Genomic DNA, 19937 nt, shown 5'->3' on the forward strand with positions numbered 1-19937 from the left:
GTATAAGTTTTAAAACTGTTTCATCATTTAAAGATAGATTTAAGTCAAGATTTTGCCGATTTAGGACCATTTTAGATTAAAAAAAAAAAAAAAAAAAGTAGGTTCGCTAGGAATGATCTCTACAACAGAGCCTTCCTGAGAGGTCTACTGCTTTAAGATGGCGGCTGTTTACTAACGCATGTAGTCCTTAAAACATGTTGCCAATGCAGCCGTATCTAACATTTGCATCTAGTTCTATAATATGTGATATCTACCGTATCATGTGGGCGTAGTTTGTAGGCTACAGTCAGGTGTTATTGGAGCCACCTAGCATCGCGTTTGCAACGGCGTCTTCCCCACTCCTGCTCTGCTCTCTCGTCTCCGTGAGTCCGTCTCTCTGACTTTTTTTATTCAACCACCTTAGTAACGCATAGTAACGCACGCCTTTCCCGACTCAGTAACGGTACCGGCGTTGCCAAGATGAGAAAAGTAATTAATTAGATTACTCACTACTGAAAAAAATAACGCCGTTAGTAACGCCGTTATATTGGAACGCCGTTATTAACTTAACCGTTAGGAACTTTTTTGATCAAAGTAATGTTGATTTGTGTTTGGGCCACATTTTGCCAAGGACGTTTTTGTCTTAATTATTCAATCAAAAAATAATTTGCTTCAAAAAATATATATTTTCAAAAAGAAAATCACTTCAATCAAAAAAAGAAAAAACTCAATCATAGAATACGTTTTTGAATGCGAAAAAATATTTGAGATTGAAAAATTTGCATTTGAACACTTAATTTTTCATTGATTGAAGCAATCCTTTTTGTGTTTGGGCCATATTATGGGTAGGACATTTGTGTCTAAATCGTTCAATCCCAAATAAGGTTGCTTCAATCAAAAAAAATATTTTCAATCAAAGAAACAAATCATTTGAAAAATTTTTTTTTGTTTGTTTGTTTGAAAATTATATGCAAAGCAAATGACCGTCTAAGGTGCTAGTCACATGATCCGTTCGAAAAATAATTTTGACCCATTATAAAAAAAATTTTTTTGTTCATTTCATTCGTGTTGTAGTTTTATTGCTTTACAACTTCTATACATATATATACTGTATATATAGCAAAGTCAATTTCTTGCAATTACACTTTTCGGCCACCGGGAGGGGCCTGGCCCCCCGTTAAAATCCGCTTATGCTCTGAATAGGAGTGGGAAACTCTTGTTACCTCACGATACAATACGATTTGCGATACAAAGTTCACGATAGCGATGATCTGACGATATGGCGATACACCGATTATCAATACATTGGTCATGAAATCATTCTAGGATATTCTACAAAGAACTAATAAACAGAAAAACAAGCTTCTGCTGCGAATTGTAATGAGTTTATCACTAGTAGACGTCCAATCCATTTGAAGTGGGAGGGTGGCAGCGCTGACATCCCTCCCACTTCAAACGGATTGAACGTCTATGGCCGTCATTTGCAGCCAATGCCAGGCAATGAGGTAATTTTGGGCCATTTAAGGTCATTTACCTGTTGATTTCAGTTACTTCCTGTTGATTTTGGGGTATTTTATGGGTCACTTTTTGTTTATTTTGAGTTACAGAACAGAAAGTAACCTGGGAATTGTCAGGGAAGCTCAATTTTGAACTCCAAGACAAGTGTTACCTCAATAGCTCGATTAGAGAAATTAATACGACCCCAACCATGGATTGCTTTTCTTCGAAGTTTTTATGAACAAGAGCTCTCGGGTACAAAGCGATGTGACCCAGCCAGGAGCTGTGATCACCCAGAAAGTAAGAAGAAGTACAATAGAGGCTGGACATTTATACTGTTGAAAAGGCGATGCCGAAGCCCACCGTGAAACGAAACTTACTAAGATACGAAACTCATCATCTCACAAACCTGGGTATTTTTCCATACAAAAACATCTTTGAACTGAGACCTTGAGCGCTGGTCCCGGCTGGTAGAGAGTGACTCAGATCTGATAAGGGGGTCCACAGACACCCATGGTATTCATTCAGGGCATATTGGAAAACAGGAACATAACAGTCCAAATTTGGGCATGTTGTGATACAGTCTACAATCGTCAAGGCCATGGGAAGTCACACTCAAACAGATTAACAGTGACGCTCTATGCTACAATGTTCTCATGCAAGCATAACAAAAGCATACAAAATGTAATAATGGTTGTGTTTTAAGCATGAATAAAACTCTCACAGGAATCACCCAAATGATTAGGCTGATTAGTGACTCAAACTCAACAGGAAATTGCCTGTAAATGAACTGCAAGTGACCTGTAAATGCCCCGAAAATCGGACAGAATGACTGCTAATGCCCTGGTTTTGAATGAACGAACATTCCCAGTCTAAATGGATTGGGCCTCGAACACCGTCATTGGCAGCCTTAGAGTTACCTGAGAGACTATCATGGTGGAAGATTTTGGTAGAAATTGGTTGGGTGCTTTTTTGAAATTTCTTTAAACATTGACAGCTTTTGTAAAACGATATCTCGATTCTTGGCAGGAGCGCATCGATAATCTTTTGGGATACAAAGTATCACGATATACTGTATCACCATTTCGATATTTTGTCACACCCCTAGCTCTGAAAGAGGAGAATAAACTGGTTCTTTAGAAAAATACTATTAGCTACTGCTAGGGCGTAGGTCTAGTTATTTTAAATTAGCACCTTAGAGACAGTCATTTGTTTTGCTTAGAAAAAAAAAAACAGGAGGACTGATGGTTGATTGACTGATTGAATTTATTTCGAAAACATGCATCACATTATGGATATACAAGAATGAGACTCGAAAAGAGAACAGAAGAGGAAAGATGGATACACATAATTTTTTCAAACCAAAGCTTTTAAAAGCCACAACAACTACTGAGTGAGAACCAAGGATTGAAGATGAAGACCATAAAACGCTGGAGAGCACCACCAAAAAGTTTGCTCCACTAAAGACGTTAACCCTCGAAAATGATGGGAAACAAAATAACGGCTTATTTTCACCGTATTATTTTAAATTTTGCTGGCTGGAATATTCAGTCAAAAAGGATGTGGCGTCTACTTCTCCTCTTGGGAAGACAGAAAAACGCGCCTTCACACGCGCATGCACACACACACAGCTGGGATGCCTGTATATGTACGAGCATGGGGTAAGCTACTATCTGAGCATATTTATTGTAACTAAGTTATTATTGTTGACACTGTGTTTCGGGGTCATCGACATTTTTGCCCCCCGCCTCAAAAGTCAAACTCTGCCTATGGGAGGGGGGGTGTTTTGTCTCAAGGCTGATTAATTGATTGCAGCCATAGTGTTACTTGTAGCTTCCGAGTTAGCCAGTAGAGGGCGTGTGTGCTCTTCTGGTGTGTTTACGAAAGCTCTGGGTTCACGATACATTTAGGGAGCTAGTAGTTCTTTTGAACTTTTTTTTTTTTTTTTTTACGTTTTTTTCATTAACATGACGTGTTTATCTAGAAAAGAAGCCTCATGTTTTAATTATAGCTGTCAAATTTATCGCGTTAACGGGGGGTAATTAATTTTTTTAATGAATCACATTAAATATTTGATGCAATTAACGCATGTCCGGAATGACCTGTTCATGCGTTGCCTCAAACAGTTTACAATGACGCCGTTTTAGCACATTGAGAGTGTAAAGGCAGAGAAATGCGAGTGGACACAGGGGTTCATTGAGCCGCGCCTTTTATTGGTATAAGCTTTGGCAACTCTTGCACAACAAACATAACTATTGTCACGACAGGACTAGGAGACGATCTTTTTCTTAACATGCTTAATTGAACACAACACAGAACACACTGTATACCATTTGCAGCCACCACTGACAGTCATGGTTGCTCAACTTCCCATCATGCATTTGGGCGGAACAGTTAAGTCGCTACTGTGTCATTTAGTGAAAGCACAACAAATATTCCTAGCTCTCAAAAAATAATGTTCACAAAAAGAAAAGCGCTCAATGCAAAGAGAAATGGCATTCCCAATCAAAATAGCTATGCAAAATACACATAAAACTCAGACTTTGCCTTGGCTCGATCTCTAATTAATTTAAAAATTGCCAATGACACCTTGTGGTGGATTTCAATCACTACCTTACGTGGTTAAAAACACTGTGGAAGAACGGCAGGGAGCCAATGTGATGTCCCGCTCGGCGACGTCAACAATAGCGAGCTATTAGTTTATTTTTTGATTGAATATTTTACAAATTTTATCAAAACGAAAACATTAAGAGGGCTTTTAATATAAAATTAATATAACTTATACTCAAATTTATCTTTTAAGAACTACAAGTCTTTCTATCCATGGATCCCTTTAACAGAAAGAATGTTAATAATGTTAATGCCATCTTGAGGATTTATTGTCATAATAAACAAATACAGTACTTATGTACAGTATGTTGAATGTATATATCCATCTTGTGTCTTATCTTTCCATTCCAACAATAATTTACAGAAAAATATGGCATATTTTAGAGATAGTTTGAATTGCGATTAATTACGATTAATTAATTTTTAAGCTGTGATTAACTCGATTCAAAATTTTAATTGTTTGACAGGCGTAGTTTTAATATAAACTATTTTATAGACTTCGATTTTTTTTAATGGTAAAATCTAGAGATGTCCCGATCGATCAGCATCCCGACTGATCGGGTCCAATCATGTCATTTTCAAAGTATCGGAATCGGCAAAAAAATATCGGCCATGCCTTTTTTAATATACTGTATATATATGTATTTTAATTAAATCGTTTTCTAATTGTATTTAACGTTACAGACATAATATGTTACTGTTGAGAGAAATGGTGGAGGAAATGTTTTGTATTCATAAATGTGTCCTCAGTTGATGTTGAAATAATGTTCCTATTGCTTGTTAATGTTGACATATTATCTTTTCGCCACAAGATGGCAGGATGGGACTTAATTGTCTAAAGTGCTACTTTTATTACTTCTTCTTGTTTGACTTTGATGACTTTGATTTGTGGGATTGCCTGTGAAGACAGCAATGAGAGAGGATGTATCCGCATGTCAATGGAAATTAAATACGCCGAGTTTTGGCTAAAAGACAACTTATTCTCCGTCAATTCTTCCTACGAATGAAACGTTGAGCTGCAACCACCTCAACAGTTACACTCATCCAGTGTCTGTAGTTTAGGCTTAAGGTAGGGTTATCAAATTTATCCCGATAGCGATTAATGCATGCGCTGCACGACACACTCACGCATTGTTACGCTCAATCGCCATTTTACCTTTAGAGAGAGATAAAAGGCAGAGTAAAATGAGTAGAGTGAATTTTGGCAGCCTTCGGAGCATTTTTTAAATTCGCTAAAGCCAACGCAGAGAAGATATATCAATTGGTAGCACTACGCACAGTCATGGTTCCACTTCCCATCATGCATTTAGGCATCAGTATCATTTACTGAAAGCTCAACAAATACACTAGATGGCAATATTTAGTCACAATATACAAAGTCACAAGTCTTTCTATCCGTGGATCCCTCTCACAGAAAGAATGTTAATAATGTAAATGCCATCTTGAGGATTTATTGTCATAATAAACAAATACAGTACTTATGTACTGTATGTTGAATGTATATATTCGTCCGAGTTTTATTCATTTTTTTCTTAATGCATTGCCAAAATGTATATGATTGGGAAAAATTATCGCGAATGATTGGAATTGAATCGGGAGCAAAAAAAAGCAATCGCATCGGGAAATATCGGGATCGGCAGATACTCAAACTAAAACGATCCGGATCGGATCGGGAGCAAAGAAAACATGATCGGAACAACCCTAGTAAAATCAATATTTGTGTCACATGGGGCAGCACGGAGGACCCAAATGCAGGGCAACAAAAGGCGGCAAGAACGCAAAGGCTGGGTGGTGGAAAATTCAAAAAATATTTATTGAGAGCAAAAAACCAAGGGGACCAAACAAAAGTTATCAAAACTTAATAAGGCATGGATCCAGAAATAACAAGGGCAAGAACGTTGACAGGACCAACGCTTGGATAGACAGATGGATTGACACTTGGAAAATCAATGACCTCACAAGAACAGGCTGCACATGGGGAACTTAAATATAGGCATGGGGTAACGAGAAAATGAGACACAGGTGGTTGATACTCGAGACAGTGGATTTGTCAAGACACAAGGAGCAGGCCACAACAGGTGAAATCAATGGGTAATCACATGGACAAGAAATACTAGGACACAAACCGAACATAACGTTACTCAAGCCATGACAAATGGGTAATCACATGGACAAGAAACACTAGGGCAAAATTTTATGGATAATTCAGCTATAACTTTCACAAATTAACACAGAAAATACGCATGGCAAATACCACAAATTAGCAAAAGAGCATAACTTGTCAATGTCACCAAATACTAGAGATGAACATTATTTTACTAAAAGTGAGGACTTTAACTGGCTGTAAGATGAGGTTGTCTGAATTGTTGTCAGTCCATTGCAATGGGTGCCTGTGCTACTGGGTGGGGAACATTCCTCATGGACCGTACACATTACACATCATCTTACCTACACTTGCATGGCAGCTGCATGTGCAACATTTAAAATACCTGTACATTAACAATATGCAAGTCATCTGTACTTCATTTCTGGATGAAGAGGATATAACTTGCTATAAATGTGAAAATGATGTTTTTACTCTGTTGTTATTATTAATTTATTTTTACTTTACTAACTCATACTACCTGCAACATGAAGCAATTATCAGAGAATCCCGAAATTTGACAAATATAGTCCTAATGAAACCTTTTTTTCAAATTTGTAAAAAGAAAACTCAAAATGAATATGTGTAATAAGCGCTCTAATATCTATAACCCTTGCTAAATCCTGTTTTTTTCTTCTTCTCATGGAACCTGCAGATGCACGTGTTGACTTACATTTTTTTTTTTTTTTCCAAAAAGAAATGTCAAATATTCTGAATTAGTCTCAAAATGATAAATTTTTTGGTGTATCAAATGTGATACATTTGGCAATAAAGGGTTAAGACTGTAAGTGTTTGAAGAGTTTGTGTTTGTATATGAAAGGTCTAACTGGGGATTTTTCTTCTGATACGAATAGAGTACTTACGGTAACTCATTACATACATTCAAAATAAATAGTTCAGAAATAGATATTAAATGGGTTGGGGTATTATAAAGGCTTCATTCTTCAAAGAAAATAAATAATCTTCCCTATATTTATCTACTTTTGTTTGAAACTGCGTTTCTTTTTCCATTTATAGGTTAGTCTGTTGTATTCAATTGTAATCCTGGAAATTCCCTTTTATTCCCAACCATATGTTCATATTTTATATGCTATTATCTCCTAATAACCACCTTTTATTTGACTTGGCAGCCGGTCTGTGATTTTTTTTTTTTTTCTGTTGGAAAAACAAAATCATTCATCACTAGATGTCAGCAAAAGCATGCGTTGAACAAAAACACCCGGGTGAGTTTAATGGATCATGCAGTTTTCCATTTAAACGTAGGGTGGCGAAAGAGATGTTTAACAAGGCCTTGTTGCTGGAACATTCTCACTCAGTGACGGTCATCCATTTAGCCCATATGTATGTACAGTGTGTACAGTACACCAATTGTGTAAGTTCTCCTACTTGAAAAGATTAAAGAGGCCTGCAATTGTCAACACGGGTAAACCTCAACCATGAGAGACAGAATGTGGAGGGGGAAAAAAACGGAAAATCACATTGTTTGATTTTTAAAGAATTTATTTGCAAATCTGGGTGGGAAATAAGTATCTGGTCACCTACAAACAAGCAAGATTTCTGGCTGTCAAAGAGGTCTAACTTCTTCTAACGAAGTCTAACGAGGCTCCACTCATTACCTGTATTAATGGCACCTGTTTTAACTCATTATCGGTATAAAAGACAACTGTCCACAAACTCAATCAGTCACACTCCAAACTCCACTATGGCCAAGACCAAGGAGCTGTCGAAGGACACCAGAGAAAAAATTGTAGACCTGCAGCAGGCTGGGAAGACTGAATCTGCAATAGGTAAAACGCTTGGTATAAAGAAATCAACTGTGAGAGCAATTATTAGAAAATGGAAAACATACAAGACTCATAATCTCCCTTGATCTGGGGCTCCATGCAAGATCTCACCCCGTGGCGTCAAAATGATAACAAGAACGGTGAGCAAAAATCCCAGAACCACACGGGAGGACCTAGTGAATGACCTACAGAGAGCTGGGACCACAGTAACAAAGGCTACTATCAGTAACACAATGCGCTGCCAGGGACTCAAATCCTGCACTGCCAGACTTGTCCCCCTGCTGAAGAAAGTACAAGTCCATGCCCGTGTGCGGTTCGCTAGAGAGCATTTGGATGATCCAGAAGAGGACTGGGAGGATGTGTTATGGTCAGATGAAACCAAAATAGAGCTTTTTGGTAGAAACACAGGTTCTCTTGTTTGGAGGAGAAAGAATACTGAATTGCATCCGAAGAACACCATACCCACTGTGAAGCATGGGGGTGGAAACATCATGCTTTGGGGCTGTTTTTCTGCAAAGGGACCAGGACGACTGATCTGTGTAAAGGAAAGAATGAATGGGGCCATGTATCAAGAGATTTTGAGTGAAAATCTTCCATCGGCAAGGGCATTGAAGATGAGACGTGGCTGGGTCTTTCAGCATGACAATGATCCCAAACACACAGCCAGGGCAACAAAGGAGTGGCTTCGTAAGAAGCATTTCAAGGTCCTGAAGTGGCCTAGCCAGTCTCCAGATCTCAACCCCATAGAAAATCTGTGGAGGGAGTTGAAAGTCCGTGTTGCCCAAGGACAGTCCCAAAACATCACTGCTCTAGAGGAGATCTGCGTGGAGCAATGGGCCAAAATACCAGCAACAGTGTGTGAAAAGCTTGTGAAGAGTTACAGAAAATGTTTGGCCTCCGTTATTGCCAACAAAGGGTACAAAACAAAGTATTGAGATGAACTTTTGACATTGACCAAATTCTTATTTTCCACCATGATTGGCAAATAAATTCTTTAAAAAATCAAACAATGTGATTTTCTGGCTTTTTTCCCACATTCTCTCATGGTTGAGGTTTACCCACATTGACAATTACAGGCCTCTCTAATATTTTCAAGTGGGAGAACTTGCACAATTAGTGGTTGACTATATACTTATTTGCCCCACTGTATCTGCCATTTTAGTTGGAATTCCAGTTTTTGACACAGAAGCCTACGAGGGCAGAAGTCATATGAGGTTTAGTAAGAAATCTAAATTAGGATTTTTTCCTGCTTGGGTTGTGTTTGCGAATTACGGTCTCAAGAGTGGTTTATCGGGCTTTCATTTCAAGCTTCAACTATGAGTTGGGGATTTCAAATTAGGGTTTCAAGCCAGACTTAGTGTTTTAAACAAGATTTAGGTCAGGGGTTAGCAAAATCATCTTTGTCAGGGGCCACAGTGTAGTTGCGATTTCCTTCGGAGAGCCATTATGTCTGCTAACTAGGCCTGCCTGAATCAACTAATCGGCAACAATGATCAAATGAATCCACAATTATTTTCATAGTCATGAAATCCTTTGAAGACATTGTATTAAAAATAAAATGGGGGGGGGGTCGTAAATATTCTATTAATTTTGTTTTAAGAAAAAAAGAATTGTTTTCATTTTTTAAAAAAGAAAAAAACACTAACTTCCGATTTCTGTAGCCATATATGTATCATGGACAAAGTGTTGTTAATAATGGCGTTCGAGTATAACGGCAATTCTAATGATGTTGTTTTTTTTTTCTCAGACGTGAGTAATCTAACTAATTACTTTACCCATCTTGGCAACGCTCTTACTGTTACTGAGGATGTGAAGGCCGTTGGCGTTGTACTTGAAGACGCTACAACAAAATTTTATTATTATTTATTTATTTTTATTACCAAAAATAGTTACATGCCCTAAACTTTTCTTAAATCACGTAGCGGTGAGCCTTGTGTGATGTTTTTTAATCAAAACAACTGGAGCAAAGACAGGAGAGGCAGTAGATTCAGAGCCTCACCTTTTCATTCATTCATTTTCCATGCCGCTTTTCCTCACGAGGGTCGCGGAGGTGCTGGAGCCTATCCCAGCTAACTCGGGGCCAGAGCCTCACCTGCATACTAAAAAATATATCTATAGCTATATATTAGGAGTGTGACGAGACGATCCACACAAGTCACCGTTCAGTACGTACATCGGTCATAAGCTGATTTAAGGGGGGGGGGGGGCTGGTGGCCGAAAAGTGTCATTGCATGTAATTGACTTTCCCATTGCCGGTAAAATATTATCTATAAAAGTTATAAAGCAATAAAACAAACAACAAAAATGCATGGAATGAACAAAAAAAAAATTATAATGGGTCAAAATTATTTTTTCGAACAGATCATGTGACTATTGTAATGATATGAGCAAATCGTATCTGCATGTTCGATTAGTAATGTCTGCTCGTCACAGCACACGGAAGTCGGAGATACGCAGCGAGCTCGAGACAGCTGATAAAAAGCCCGCCAGTGGACATTTAATGTTGATGATGCCTCTCTTCTGTTCTGTAACTAAAGATCTGCCGGTAAAAATGTCAACCCTTTCAGTAAGTTGTTTTATTCAAGAAACCCACAAATACAAAGTAACACAACTAGCACCTTAGACGGTCATTTGCTTTGCTTAGCCAAAATCACCTGAGGAACGAATAAGCAAGATGGATATACTTTTTTTTTTTTCAAACCTAAGCTTTCAAAAGCGACAACTACTGAGCAAGAACCAAAGATTGAAAATGTGGACCATGAAAAGCCAGAGAGCTCCGCCAAAATGGTGCACAGAGTTTCAATTTGCTCCACTAAAGACGCAAATTGTACAACAAATTTTGCACCCTTATAGTATTTTGCTCCCAAAGCTGTTGTGGTGGTGAATAAGCCCTCATTTAAATTCAATTGGATTCTCAATCTTATCCTCAGGTGCTAAATAAACAAGTAACATTGTAAACATACATGTTCCGCACGAATATAGCGTAAATTAATGCTTAACTACACGGCGAAGATGTGAACAGTGAGAGAGCGGCGTGCAGTTGTTGTGTGCAGCTAACATGGCAGAATGTGTCTGAGGTGAACTTTTCTACATGTCCGTCCATCATAACCAAACATAAGTAAATATTCCTTTATTTGAAGAAAGTTTGTAGGGTTTACTTTGTAACCGCTGTTTTCGCGGCCATTTTTTAATACAAAGTTGCAATTTCTGATGGGGTGCAAAATTTGACAGAACACCTGTTAACACCAGCGGGCGTACCATGTTCAATGGATGACGATCTTCGCAAAAAGTATAGCTGTCCTAAGCAGCCTGATTTAGAATTGGGAAACAAAAAATGCTTATTTTCAACTTATTATGATAATTATTCTTGGTAGTTACCGTAATTTTATTGCTGAAACTGCATTTCGGGTTCATCAACATGTTCTGCCCCCCTGCTCCAAAACTCAAACTCTGCCTATGACATTGGTACGGAGATCACGGTTCGGTGCGGGATCAGTATAACAGTAAAAACAAGGCTTTTTTTTCTCACTGCATTTGAAAGTTAAAGTTTGTACATGTTACACTTATACAGGTGAAATGAAAGATGTTAAAAGTGTAACCTATGTTTTTTTAATTTAAAAAAATCTGTTCCATTCAATCAGGTAATATAAACATATTTGATGTAAAAGATCTTATAGAATGCATTATGTACAGTGCTGGCCAAAAGTATTGGCACCCCTGCAATTCTGTCAGAAAATGCTCAATTTCTCCCAGAAAATGATTGCAATTACAAATGCTTTGTAGTAATTTCTTCATTTATTTTGCTTGCAATGAAAAAACACAAACAGAATGAAAAAAAAAAAAAAAATCATAATCATTTTACACAAAACTTCAAAAATGGGCCGGACAAAAGTAATGGCACCCTCAGCCTAATACTTCGTAGCACAACCTTTAGACGAAATAAACTGCGAACAACTGCCAGTATTCATCAATGAGTTTCTTAAAATGCTCTGCTGGCAAAACTGCTCCAGGTCTCTGCGATTTGAAGGGGGGCCTTCTCCAAACTGCCATTTTCAGATCTCTCCATAGGTGTTCTATGGGATTCAGGTCTGGACTCATTGCTGGCCACTTTAGAAGTCTCCAGTGCTTTCTCTCAAACCATTTTCTAGTGCTTTTTGAAGTGTGTTTTGAGTCATAGTCCTGCTAGAAGACCTCTGAGAGAGACCCAGCTTTCTTACACTGGGACCTATTTCATGCTACAAAATTTGTTGGTAGTCTTCAGACTTCATAATGCCATCCACACGGTCAAGCTGTCCAATGCCAGAGGCAGAAAAAAAGCAACCCCAAAACATCAGGGAACCTCCGTCATGTTTGACTGTGGGGACTGTGTTCTTTTCTTTGAAAGCCTCATTTTTTCCCCGTAAACTCTATGTTGATGCGTTTTCCCAAAAAGCTCTACTTTTGTCTCATCTGACCAGAGAGCATTCTTTCAAAACATTTTTGGCTTTCTCTGGTAAGTTTTGGCAAACTCCAGCCTGGCTTTTTTTTGTCTCGGGTTGACACTTTTGTACCCTCGGACTGCAGGACAGCTTGAACTTGTTTGGATGTTAGTCGAGGTTCTTTACCCACCATCCACACAATCTTTCGCTAAAATTTCTCGTCAGTTTTTCTTTTCCGTCCACATCTAGGGAGGTTAGCCACAGTGCCATGGGCTTTACACTTATTAATGACAGTGCGCACGGTAGACATAAGAACATTCAGGTCTTTGGACTTGGACTTGTAGCCTTTAGTTTGCCTATGCTTCCTCACAATTTTGCTTCTCAAGTCCTCAGACAGTTCTTTGGTCTTCTTTCTTTTCTCCATGCTCAATGTGGTACACACAAAGACACAGGACAGAGGTTAAGTCAACTTTAATCCATTTTAACTGGCTGCAAGTGTAATTTAGTTCTTGCCACCATCTGTTATGTACCACAGGTTAGAAACAGGTGCTGTTAATTACACAAATTAGAGAATCATCACATGATTTTTGAAAGCGTGCCAATACTTTTGCCTGGCCCAATTTTGGAGTTTGGTGTAAAATAATAATGATTTGTTTTTGTTTTTTTCATTCTCTTTTGTGTTTTTTCATTGCAAGCTAAATAAATGACGATATTACTACCAAAGCATTTGTAATTGCAATCATTTTGTGGGAGAAATTGACCATTATCTGACACAATTGCAGGGGTGCCAATACTTTTGACCAGCAGTGTAATAACGTGTAGAACCTGAAAAGTAACGTCAGTTATTTTGTTGAGTAACTAATTGCTCTTCCAGTGAGGTAACTGAGTTACTAACTCAACTACTTTTTTGGGAGAAGTAATTTGTAAAACTAACTACAGTGATTACTTTTTAAAAGTAAGATTAACAACACTGATGATGGAGCATACAGTGGAACCTCGACATACGATCGCTATAACACCTGATCCTTTCAACATCCAACGTAAAATTTGACTACCATGTTTGCATATCCGATGACATGCTCGAAATACAACGATTTATGACAGCGCCACGTTTTCTTTGTTTACCCGTCCTGTTTTAAGACGGCCGCACGGTCTTGTGAAAAAAATCAAAATGGGTTCAAAGAATGTTAGTGCAGGTGGAAAAAAAAGGAAAAAAGTGAGGCTTACCATTGAAATGAAGATGGAAATGATCGAAAAATATGAGCGTGGCGTTCGCGTCCGTGAACTGGCTCGACAACACAGCCGTAGAATGTCTACGATCTCGACGGTCCTCCTCCGACCTGCGTTCAGCACTCTTTATAAGTTAAGGTGACAATTATTATTGTGGTAACATTGCCAAAACATGCCAGCTTTGTCAGGTTTTTAAACATTTATTTCAGAACTCATGCAACACGACAAGCCTAGTGTGTCCGCCACAGCTGAACATCAAAAGTGAAAGTAAAAAGTCCTCTCTCACACTATCAAGTCAGCCATTCAGGTATACCACGCAAAACACATTTGCCACATTAGAATCAGATTTGTTACATTATTAAAGGTATTATTACTGTTATTGTATTATTATTCAAATTTTATTAATAATTTATTTGTTTTGCTTTGTGTAATTGCTATTTGCAATAGTGCCAGCAGTATTTATTAAGGATTTAGTGTAGGTTTTTGGACTGTGGAACGAATTAATGGAATTATAATGTATTCTTATGGAAAATCCTGCTCGACATACAACCATTTTGACTTACAAACAATGTCCTGGAATGAATTAACTTCGTATGTAGAGGTACCACTGTACTACTATTGCACACTATTGACTTCCGCGGGCCAAATAAAATGTCGTGGCAGTCCATATCTGATTCCCTGGCCTTGAGTTTGACACCTGTGATCAAGCCCATGGACAGGAGGGGGACAACCAGGTATGTTGTCCCGGGTCTCAGGACGATAGGGGCCCCTGAATGACCCTTAATTTATTTTACTTTACATTCACATACTGTATTTCCTTTTCATTTAAATCGTTGTTTGGTTAAATATTATGTTCTACTCGATATATACTTAAGAACTTTAACATATTAAATATTTCAAGCCCCACCCAATGGAGAGTCACCATTGAGCATGAGCTTGCTCAAAAACTGGATTTCACTGATGACTTTGCTGTCAAAAAATCTAGGCGCATCACTGTTTGATGGCTTGATAACCCCAGGGATGTGGAGAGGGCAGGCACAGGATGTTTAGTTATTCTGTTTTGTTGCTTAGCAGGCAGGCATAGCACTCTCAGTTGTATTGTACTGTAGCCTACATGGTACAATAGATGGAAATTGCTTGTTTATATTGTGTCACATCACATTATGGTCTGTTAAATTTAACTGTCCATCTCAAATTAAATAATTTGAAAATCTACACTGTCATTGCTTGCAAAGCATTAAAAGTACTGCATACAGTGGGGCAAATATGTATTTAGTCAACCACTAATCGTGCAAGTTCTCCCACTTGAAAATATTAGAGGCATGTAATTGTCAACATGGGTAAACCTCAACCATGAGAGACAGAATGTGGAAAAAAAAACACAAAATCACAGTTTGATTTTTAAAGAATTTATTTGCCAATCATGGTGGAAAATAAGTATTTGGTCAATACCAAAAGTTCATCTCAATACTTTGTTATGTACCCTTTGTTGGCAATAACGGAGGCCAAACGTTTTCAGTAACTCTTCACAAGCTTTACACACACTGTTGCTAGAATTTTGGCCCATTCCTCCATGCAGATCTCCGCTAGAGCAGTGATGTTTTGGGGCTGTTGTTGGGCAACACGGACTTTCAAATCCCTCCTCACCCCATGGCGTCAAAATGATAACATGATCTGGAGACTGGCTAGACCACTGCAGGACCTTGAAATGCTTCTTACGAAGCCACTCCTTTGTTGCCCTTGCTGTGTGTTTGGGATCATTGTCATGCTGAAAGACCTAGCCACCTCTCATCTTTAATGCCCTTGCTGATGGAAGGAGATTTTTACTCAAAATCTCTCGATACATGGCCCTATTCATTCTTTCCTTTGCACAGATCAGACGTCCTGGTCCCTTTGCAGAAAAACAGCCCCAAAGCATGATGTTTCCACCCCCATGCTTCACAGTGGGTATGGTGTTCTTCTGATGCAATTCAGTATTCTTTCTCCTCCAAACATGAGAACCTGTGTTTCTACCAAAAAGTTCTATTTTGGTTTCATCTGACCATAACACATTCTCCCAGTCCTCTTCTGGATCATCCAAATGCTCTCTAGCGAACCGCAGACGGGCCTGGACGTGTACTTTCTTCAGCAGGGGGACACATCTTGCAGTGCAGGATTTGAGTCCCTGGCGGCACATTGTGTTACTGATAGTAGCCTTTGTTACTGTGGTCTCAGCTCTCTGTAGGTCATTCACTAGGTCCCCCCGTGTGGTTCTGGGATTTTGCTCACCATTCTTGTGATCATTTTGATGCCACGGGGTGAGATCTTGCATGGAGCCCCAGATCGAGGGAGATTATCAGTGGTCTTGTATGTCTTCCATTTTCTAATAATTGCCTCCACAGTTGATTTCTTTACACCAAGCGTTTTACCTATTGCAGATTCAGTCTTCTCAGCCTGGTGCAGGTCTACAATTTTGTCTCTGATGTCCTTCGACAGCTCTTTGATCTTGGCCATAGTGGAGTTTGGAGTGTGAGTGACTGAGCTTGTGGACAGATGTCTTTTACATCGATAATGAGTCAAAACAGGTGCCATTAATACAGGTAACGAGTGGAGCCTTGTTAGACCTTGTTAGACCCCGTTAGAATAAGTTAGACCTCTTTGACAGCCAGAAATCTTACTTGTTTGTAAGTGACCAAATACTTATTTTCCACTCTAATTTGGAAATAAATTCTTTAAAAATCAAACAATGTGATTTTCTGTTTTTTTTTTCCACATTCTGTCTCTCATGGTTGAGGCTTACCCATGTTGACAATTCCAGGCCTCTCTAATCTTTTCAAGTAGGAGAACTTGCACAATTGGTGGTTGACTAAATACATATTTGCCCCACTGTACCTGAGTTGTGGGATAGTTGAATAGGGTTTTAACGAACTTCTCTTTGTTCATCATAAACAGTATCTCAAAGCAGTTTGGGTCAAACTTTCGCTCACACACAACATAAAACTCTCCACATCACTCCCAAAACTGCAACAATGAAAAATACATGTCTTTGCAATGCAGATTATAGTTCTCATCTCTAAAAAGCCTTGCTGTTTACTACCTGAAATGCTGCTCTGTATGGGCTTCCAAATTAGGCAACGCTAGCAAGCAGGTCCTTGTCGTCTTTAGGGATTCATGATCGTGCTATAGTTTGTTTGTTTTTTTGTTTCAGTTAGGGCAAAACTTTCAAGACAGTTCACATTTTTAAGGTTTGAGGTTTTAAAGTATGACTTTTAAAGGTTCCACACAATGTCACAAAACTGGTACACCTGTCCCTTTTAACCTGTCCTGTGGGAATATGTTTCGCAGCGAGAGGTGAAAAGTTGAGAGCATTTGTTGGACAACAACACGCGTGCCTTTTTCACATAACCTTCAAACATCCTGTTTGAGTTTCAGTGCGGCACATTCCTGGACACTGACTCTCGCATCTCGACTCAAGTATGTCACCGAGCCGGTCCGAGAAGCGGCAAATTTTTTCTCAAGATATGATATTCCTGAGAACGGGACCAGACGGCTTTCTCAAGACGGGCTATCTTCATTCTTGATGTAGTCAGGAAGGAAGCGAGAAGGTGGACATGCACTCATTTCTCATGACACATTTCCAGATGGATGATAATAGCACAGTGGCAACACAAGCATTTCTTTGTCACTGCACAAAGCATTTATTATCCAACACTCGGATCACTTTCCTCCAGACTGGACCTAAGTAGACGTTGGCCATTTTGGGTTAAATTTATCTGCAACTGGAATCCAGCAATTTGTTTGTCAAAGACATGCTTGACGTTTCAACAGCCGGGCATGCGTTGTCCATATGTCCATTTAATATTAATCATTACATCAATCCCTCGTTTTTTGCGGTTAATGGGGACTACAACCCGTCGTGATAAGCGAAAAACCACGAAGTAGCAAAAAAATAAATAAATAAAATAAATTAAAAAATTTTCTTTTTGGTGTGTTCAATGTTTTCATTCATATTTAGCATTGGAAAGAGATACTACATATAAGACACGTTTTCCCTTTTTTTCCCCAAAAGTATAATTTGAAAAATGTTTATATATATATATATATATGAATTAATAATAATAATAATAATACATTTTATTTATAACGCACTTTACGTTTGAAAACAAATCTCAAAGTGCACATTGTTTTTAAGCACTTCAAATGTGATAATTATGATAAGTTATAAACATGTTACTGTCGACGGAATTATTTCTAAACAAGAATAAAGTAGTAAAAAATTGCTTGGCTTTATTAAATGCTTCCTTGAGTGAGTCTACTCAAATCCGCTCAAGGTGCTCACTTGCGCACAATAAGTTGCCACAGCAACTGTTTAACAAGTTAAACGATGATTGACGCTTGCGGCGCTTTGAAGTTCATGTCATAAAACCCAAACATCTGTCAATCATCATTAACTTTGATAAGCAATTCCAGTGCACTGCCTGACAAATACAGAGCAGGGAAAGGGAGGGAGACTGAGACCACGCAATGGCTCGCGACAGCTCATCTGTATTTTTTTTTTTTTAATTGAAAAAAAAAAAATCCACGATGGACTGAAGGCGTGAAATTTGTGCCAAGTAGTGAGGGATCACTGTATTTTTTTTTTTAAACAAATATTATTTGGATACATATATTTAATTAATAGATAAGATTTATAAGATGATAATAAAAACTATATTAATAAATTAAAAGAAAAAAAAAACAAACAAACTTAAATACACTCTGTTTATGGCTCCCAATAACTTTGCAAATTGTTTTAATTGTATTTAACTTATTGCCTGCCATTGACAATGATAGACATCCAATTCATTTGAACTTGGAAGACTAGCTGTGAATGCTCATGTTGCAGTGCCATTGACGTGCCTTAAACGTGTAGTCCAATTTGAATTGGAGGTGTGTCAGTGATCTGGCAGTGATAAACAATGCCTTCATATCACGGAAGCCCAGCGCATGCGTCATACAACTGACTGAGCAAAATTGATGCACCAACTCTCGCAATCAGTTCTCTCGGACAGTCCAGAACAAATGGCAGGACGCTCTGTCCCAACACAAGGAACATCGGAGAACGCCCGATATCCAACTGATAACACGACTGACAAGACTCCAAGAGCTCCTTTAATGCTGAGGTAGCAAAATCCACGACAGTTGTTGCCCGGAGAACAGTAACTCCCGAATCCTCTTGTCCAATCCACAAACAGATAATAATCATAAACACAGCTTTCTTTCTGCCCACAGCCCCCCTGCGAGAGCCTTCAAAAGACAGAATGTTTAACTAAGCGTTGTCATTTTTCCCGGGAACCTTTTGTTGACGTTTGATAGAATGACCTTGCTTCCCCGCCTGAGTGTTTCTGTTTTGCCTTCCCATTTTGATCGCTGTCGACCTAAATAAATTGTCAACTTGTTCTCGGTGAGCCTTCTTTAAACCTTTCAAAATGGAGTCAGTTCAAAGGGTGAAGACTAAGGTGAACGCACAGAGTTTGGCCTTCTGGCTGGATTGCCCGGGTCCCGCCGGCCCGGTTCGTTGCGAGGGTCAGATTCCTCCACAGTGTCTATAACTTAAAAAAAAAAAATCTATATTGATAAATAAAAGAGCATCTCGCTCTTTCATCGGCAGCCAATGAGTTCAATGGGTACCCTGGAAATGTAAAGGGTTAATATTATATCCAAGAGATCTATGCACATTATGTCCGATTTCTGGTTTTGAAAATTTACATTATGCCCCACAAGTTGTCATTAAAATATACATAGGACCACTTACGTTTTAAATTAAGTGAGATCATGAAATTTGGATACGTAAGTAAGTGAACCGACATTTGAATTATGTTTATAAAAATGCTTTTGTTTACTCGAGACAATGTGAAAAAGTTGCAAAATTTTACTAAACCTAATTGTTAAGCCTGTGTGTGTGTTTTTAAGCGATTTGCATTTGCTCTTGCTCTTTGACTTTAACATGTTTTTACTTGGATTTAAGTAAATCATAACATTTTTACAAAAATTAAGACACAGCTTTAATCTAAAACAGCCCCCCCAAAAATTTAACATTATTCTAAAAAAAATGTCATTCTTGTAAGAGTATTGCTTTTTTACTCAAAACAAAACGATTTTATTTATTTATTTATTGTTTTTTTTTTAATTCATAAAATTAGGCCACTACTTGATTTTTTTTTTTTTTACTTTAATAAAAAAAGTATTTTAAAAAAGCTTTATTTATTTATTTATTCATTTATTTATGTATCTATCTGTATGTGATCGTATGTGTGT

General features: G+C 38.2%; 1 protein-coding gene across 1 annotated transcript in view; it reads right to left on the reverse strand.

Moving 5' to 3' along the window:
* LOC130911199 (TLC domain-containing protein 1-like) overlaps nt 1–19937 on the reverse strand; it is a 55351-nt gene that overhangs the window by 31123 nt on the left and 4291 nt on the right. The window lies entirely within an intron of this gene.

This window comes from Corythoichthys intestinalis, unplaced genomic scaffold (genome assembly GCF_030265065.1).
Source record: "Corythoichthys intestinalis isolate RoL2023-P3 unplaced genomic scaffold, ASM3026506v1 HiC_scaffold_23, whole genome shotgun sequence".
Taxonomy (NCBI): domain Eukaryota; kingdom Metazoa; phylum Chordata; class Actinopteri; order Syngnathiformes; family Syngnathidae; genus Corythoichthys; species Corythoichthys intestinalis.